The 6,181-nt window shown below is 37.4% G+C and overlaps 1 protein-coding gene across 3 annotated transcripts in view; it reads left to right on the top strand.

The window, feature by feature from the left end:
- Nucleotides 1-2,211: 2,211 nt before the first annotated feature.
- Nucleotides 2,212-6,181, top strand: part of LOC146491475 (uncharacterized) — a 66,466-nt gene continuing 62,496 nt past the window's right edge. Inside the window, exons 1-3 of one of the 3 annotated variants that reach the window (XM_085152444.1) lie at nt 2,212-2,369; nt 3,971-4,168; nt 4,583-4,647. The gene's annotated coding sequence lies outside the window, so the exon portion shown is untranslated. Of the gene's footprint in view, nt 2,370-2,489; nt 2,538-2,562; nt 3,176-3,970; nt 4,169-4,582; nt 4,648-6,181 lie in introns of those variants that run through there. The other 2 variants (XM_085152442.1, XM_085152443.1) reach the window with 2 other exon arrangements.

The raw sequence follows: 6,181 nt of genomic DNA, 5'->3' as shown, positions 1-6,181 counted from the left end.
ATTTCCAGAGTGCAACAACCAGCCACCTGTGTGAACTCTGAAATACCCATGGTGTTGTTCAAAATGTGCTCTGGCACAATCATAGGCATCGCTTCCTCCAAAGAAGCCGGTCTGCACTATGGTCTCAACCATTTGTTATTGGTGGACTGGGGGAACACTATGCAATATATTAATGTCAATAGAAAATTGTAGTTTGTTTAGTCAGCATAAGCTTTTAATGATATAAGTTTATTTGTGATAGAATGCTGCATGATGATCTTTTCCTTGCTTAGAACTGATTGTTCTTTATGAAAACGTGTTCTGATATTTGTATCTGAATCTTCCCACAAGCGATAGTAAGAAGTTGAACAAGCAGTTCTGACCTTACACACACACACACACACACACACACACACACACACACACACACACACACAATCACATATGCACATGCTTATGTCACTGAACGAATGTTTTCATTTCTCTTGTATAAATAAAGAAAGCAGGACGGTGACAGACCACAAGTCCGTGAGTGTCTCTTACGTGTACGAGCGCTCTGTCACTTGTCCTCGCGAGTAAAGACAACTGCAGTGTTTGTGTTTTCTAACTCAAGTGTCTCAGCTGAAGAATTGCGGGGTGATTTTAAGAAATCCCCTCACAATTCAGTTTTAGCATTTATATTCACTGTTAACTGTAACTACACTAAAAGTGTTAATGCTATCTTATTTTAATAAACAACACTGTCATATGCAAAACTAGGGTGGCAGTTGGGGTGGCAAGAGATCATTTTAGGGTGACACATGCCCCTCTATGCCACTCTTCTAGGTGCACCTCTGTGTTTAAACAGCAATTTTTACATAATTTCTTAACCAGACGGGTTTGAAACGTGGTGATTTATGGCCTTGTTTTTCTAACAATGGCGGCATCTAGTGAATCCTACAAGTACTTCCTACTTCCCGATCAAGCAAAGTGAAAGGAAAAACAGCAGCCGGCATTTTTTTGTTTCTTTTTTAACTATCCACGGCTTATGGATGCAGACAAAGAGGAACGATTCTAAAAGATGTGGTCTCTGTGATGTTTGGACACACTGAGCTAGTACCATACTGGTAAGATTCATGACGAAGAGGCGGACAGTTTTTAAGCTTTACTTTTCGGCTGTTTCTCTGATTCATGAGTAAAGAAAGCACACAGCCCTACCCTTTGATTCCCATAAACTGCCTCCCCTCTATGGAGAAAAACTGTAATGTTATATAACTCAGTGAAGTATTCAGAATCTAGATTTTTAATCTCCAGTGTTTCACCTTCCTGTTATTTTTGCACTAGATATCTGAAGGAATGGAAATGAACTGTAGATACATTGTGGTCAAGTGGGTCGCTGGGTCCTAGTCCTATGTCCTTGTGTTTAGTATCTCTTTTCTGTCATGTGCCTCCATGTTTGTTTCTTTCCTTGTTTTGAGGGTAAAGTGTTTTAACTTCTCTCGTCACCCTTCTGTATATATTCTGTCTGGTTTCCCTTCTCATGTCTGTTCTTCTCGTGTCATGTTCCAGGTTGTTCAGGTTTTATGATCTATGTCTCTACTGTTTAGTATTTTAGTTCTCCCAGTTTAGTTCTAGTTAGTTTCGTCTGAGTTTCCTTCTGCCATTTGTTTTGTATTCTTCACCAGCCTTAAATAAACAGCTGGCTCTTGGTTAAGAGAGCTTGGAGAGCTCTACAGATTCTGATTAAACTTCAGTACAGCAGAGCCAAATTAAATAATAATGTACAGCTTAATAACTTGTACATGTATAAACTTGAAAATGATCTAAATTATTTTATATCAATATGGCACCGCTGAAGATCATTCATGTGAGTCCAAGCTGGTGAAAAATAGAGAATACAATCTAGTTTCTCTCCCAATGATTGGCTTATTACCTCATCTTCTTCTGGCATCTTTTTCAAAGTATATATATAAATAAATAAATAAATAAATAAATAAATACTTAAGCACAAACTATGACAAAAAGAAATAAAAAAATCTAAATTACATTGTTTAACTTGAAAGTTTTGAAACTTTTTATTTACTGAAAATGTTTTCAGATATGTAAAACTATATTTCCAGCAATGTTATTTATTCCCTTCACTCTTCTTACAGTAGTGTTTATTTCTTCATCATTTCCAGTACTCCACACTGTGGCATATTTTTACAGGGCTGATTGTCAGCTGATGTATGTGTTCTAATGGTGACATCTAGTGGATCCTAAAAGCATTAACAGAAAGTGAAAGTAAAAGCAGCTCAGCCTGAACACACACAGAGTGAACCCGTATCAGAGATTAAAAGAACAAGTTTTGAGAGACTGCCAAAAGAAAACAGTTTCTATGATATCTGGAGGCAGAGAGCAGCATCACACAGGTAAGATTATAAGGAAGAGATGGACAGTTTTCAAACTGCAGGAACTTCGTTTTAAGGTTGTTTCTAAATGTGACACGAAACCGTTGTACTGACTTTTTTTTTTTTTTTTTTTTTTTACAGCCCTTTGGTTTCTACATCGCCTCCGCACAGAGGTCACCAGCTGTTGAGGTGAACTGGAAATTTGAGATAACATCATAAATATTTATAAATATCTCACTGCGTTATCTCTAACTCTTTAAACTTCAGGTTTAAACTTTCTGTCTGTCCGTTTGGAGATCCGCATTTTATGTTCTTTATGGTAAATGACCCGCATGTGTAGGCTAACCCGAGGAGCTCAGTGTTTGTTAAATTAAGGTGGTATGAGAGGTAAAGTTTTTTTTTTTTCGTTTCGACGAAAAATAAACCGGATTTTTCGTACGTCATATTAACCCTTTGTTTACATTATTTTGAAACAAAGGGCTTCCTGTAACTTTGTGATGTTGCTGGTAAATAAGGAAGTTTTATTCGGATCAACAGCCCTGTACTTTGTCAAGTTCCAAATGCTACAAATTAAAATCTCCGGGATCATTAACACAAACAGTGTTAGAGACGCTCAGATCTCAAACGGAGATCTGTGGTTAGACCGCGTATACATGTTTTGGGATCAAGCCTATAAACGCAGCTTTCTGTAAACGAGCCTCTCATGCTCAGTCATTTGGGAGCTAACCACGCTAACCACTGCTAGCTCGGGAATGCCTCTGTGTCCACCCGGAAGAACTGGAGGCAGCCTCCACAACTGCCAGCTTATGGAAGTCGGTCAGGTGGTGGTGAGAGTTATCCTCGTTTGTGTACATCTGAACTGTTATAATGAAGTTTAAATTCAGATTTATAAGTGCAAAGTTTATCGTTATCATTATTAATATTAGTAGTATTAATTGGAGATGCAACAAGCATTTACAGATGATACCTAACTAAAACGAAACTAAAACCTAACTAAACTTTTAGTTTGGGAGTAAAAATATAGCTCACACTTTTCAGTGCTGAAGCCTTGCTGCTGATATCAGTGTCCTGATGCTGCAGACTTGCATTTTAATAGCAGCTTCATTTCTCTCATTTATTTTCTAACATGCAAGTTTTTTTTTCTTTCAAACGTGAAAGTATAAATAAAAACTCTTTTACATCATCTAAAGTATATAAATATCTTCATATTTTACAAATTTATTTGTTTAGTTGTTAATAAAGTTCTGTCTGTATTCCAAATGTTTTATAAATATGTGACATAAATGTTCTAATGCGGTCTAAATTAATGTTAAATTATATCACCATAAAAAGCTGATGATTTTTGACATATTTGAACAAGCAAACATGTGATCTTTTTCAAAACATTGTCTACAAATAAAGTTGCACATTACACCAAAACTACAGCTAAATAAATGCAACAAATAATTTGTTCAACATCAAGTATTACGTTATTATGTGGAAAACAAAACAAAACATCAAACTGTAGTATCTCCCCTTTTAGATGCTTTTTCACTCTTTTTCACTCTTTATAATTGCTGGACAACAACAACATATGAGTATTTAAGAGTAATCCTGTCCTGGATTTTTCTCAATTTTTTCAGGCTGCTAATTCTCCTGCTGCTGCTGCTGCTATCTGGACGAAGTTTAAACCATGACAACACCAAACCAATGAAGTCCACCTGGTCTGCAACTCGTCATACTTACCATAACACCAGACAGGATGTTAACCCCCTAGCTTTGGTGTATTAAACATCCACTTACTGGCAAGGGGCATCTTGTCCAGGATCTCCTCTCTGACTGTAAGTTAGACTTCTTGACTGAAACATTGCAACAGACTGGAGACTTTTTCTCACTCAATGAAGCCACTCCATCCGTCTTTCTGAACCTGTCATACTTGCGGCTTAAGGAAGAACAGGGGTCTTGCGATGATCCATTGCAAGCACTAGAAAGTTCTTCCTGTCTCTGTTCCCATCTTTCACTCATTTGAATTCACCACTTTAAAGGTCCCTCTACATACTCTTAAAATCACATATACTGTTTACCGACCACCTAAGCCAGAGAAGTATTTTTTTAATGACTTTGCTGCTCTTCTTACTCATTTCTCTGTACTTTCTTCTAACATGATGATCTTTGCTGATCTCAACATTCATTTGGACAGTGATAATAACTCCCATTCCAGACAATTCACATTCTCCTCTCCCTTAATGCATTAGGTGGTATACAAGTGGATTGCTATGGGCCTTAACAAAGTAGACTGGGATTAACACTGGGGAAGCAGGTATGTAAGCAGGGTGCCAAGCTTGGTAGCATTGGAGCTGAACTGCATCTGTAAGACTGTATGCAGTCTCTGGGTGTCCTCCAAAATGACAGATCTTGCCTCAGGTGTTAAATCACTGGGAAATGAGGAGTAATCTGGTATTGGGTGTGAGTGGCTCATCAGGCACCAGCTGTAGTGTAAAAGAAAATTCCCGTATGAAGCAGACAAACAGAGTAACAAGCTCCAATGCATTTATTTACTTGAAAGAAGCCAATAGCATGCACAATAAATGTTTATGCAAGAGCTCACCAGGGCAATCCTGCTACGAGTTTCATTTATATACTCCCTCCAACAGGGCCGTGCAGAGAGGTTTAAAGGGGCGGGTGCTCAAAGTTAAAAAGGGGCACATTGAACCAGGCTGAATAACAGCAACACACATTCATCAAGAATCTAATATGGGAAGGGCAGGGCTGTGTTGATTTGAGACTGTAGACAGTAAAAAGTCCATAGGAGAGATGGTAGCTGATTAAACAAGTGTCATGAGATAATAACAAAATGCAAAGATTGGTGACAGCGCTTGGAACCATAAGGCAACAAAAAACTGTGAGAAATAAATTAGGCTCTGCCTGTGAATCACTCTTTGCTTCTTCCTTCCATCCCATCATTTCATATATCACTCTCCACTTGCTGTCTATGTGAGAACAAGGCACAACTTGCTATTGCAATAAACTATAATCTAATTATCCACACCTAACAACTCCAGCACTTAATCTATAATAAAATGATGACAGAAAAATGTTATAGCACTGCCTTTAGTAGCCTCACACAGCTCCTACTGTTTCCTCCTCATGTCCTTACCAGGCATGTCTGGACAATGTTATATCATGAGTAATAATATAAAAAAAATCCATATACATAAAACAAACACATGCACGCACACACACAGTGACATTTTAGACCTTCTTCTGAATACTGTGTATACTATGGGGATCACGGTGCTGATCCAGAATCCTTACATTATTATTTATTACTAGATCTACAATAATAAAGCAATGAGGAGGGGGAAGTAATAAATATGAAATAATGTATTTATGATGATTCCATTTGTTTCACTATCCACTCTGTGCAGGCAGAAAGCTTATTACATTTTTAAACTGTAGAGATACAATAATTTTACTGCTGTAAAATCCAAATTTTGTCTTATTTAAAATATAAATCTAATACAATCTGCTTCTTAATGTTTGTTCTTTAAAATACAGCGTGTGTTTTTTAATATATTATAATAATGCATAATTATGTGGACATGCATATTAGATCGTTTTTTAGTGAAATATAATCCCTCCAGAAAGGCAGGAAAAGCCCAGAAACTTACTTTAAAACTAAATATGTTCCCTAAAACGGTGACAGAACTACAGACCCATGACAGCCTTACACAGGTAGCCAGCAGCTATGACCAGCACTACTTGTGCAGTTAATAAAAGGACAGGTAATGTTTGTCGCGCTGTTGCACACACAGCACGCTCGTTTGTTTCAGTTCATCAGTTGCAACAAGACA

The sequence above is a fragment of the Neolamprologus multifasciatus genome, chromosome 23 (assembly GCF_963576455.1).
Source record: "Neolamprologus multifasciatus chromosome 23, fNeoMul1.2, whole genome shotgun sequence".
Taxonomy (NCBI): domain Eukaryota; kingdom Metazoa; phylum Chordata; class Actinopteri; order Cichliformes; family Cichlidae; genus Neolamprologus; species Neolamprologus multifasciatus.
Note: the sequence above shows the minus strand (reverse complement) of the source record. Positions and strands in the feature narration are given on the sequence as shown.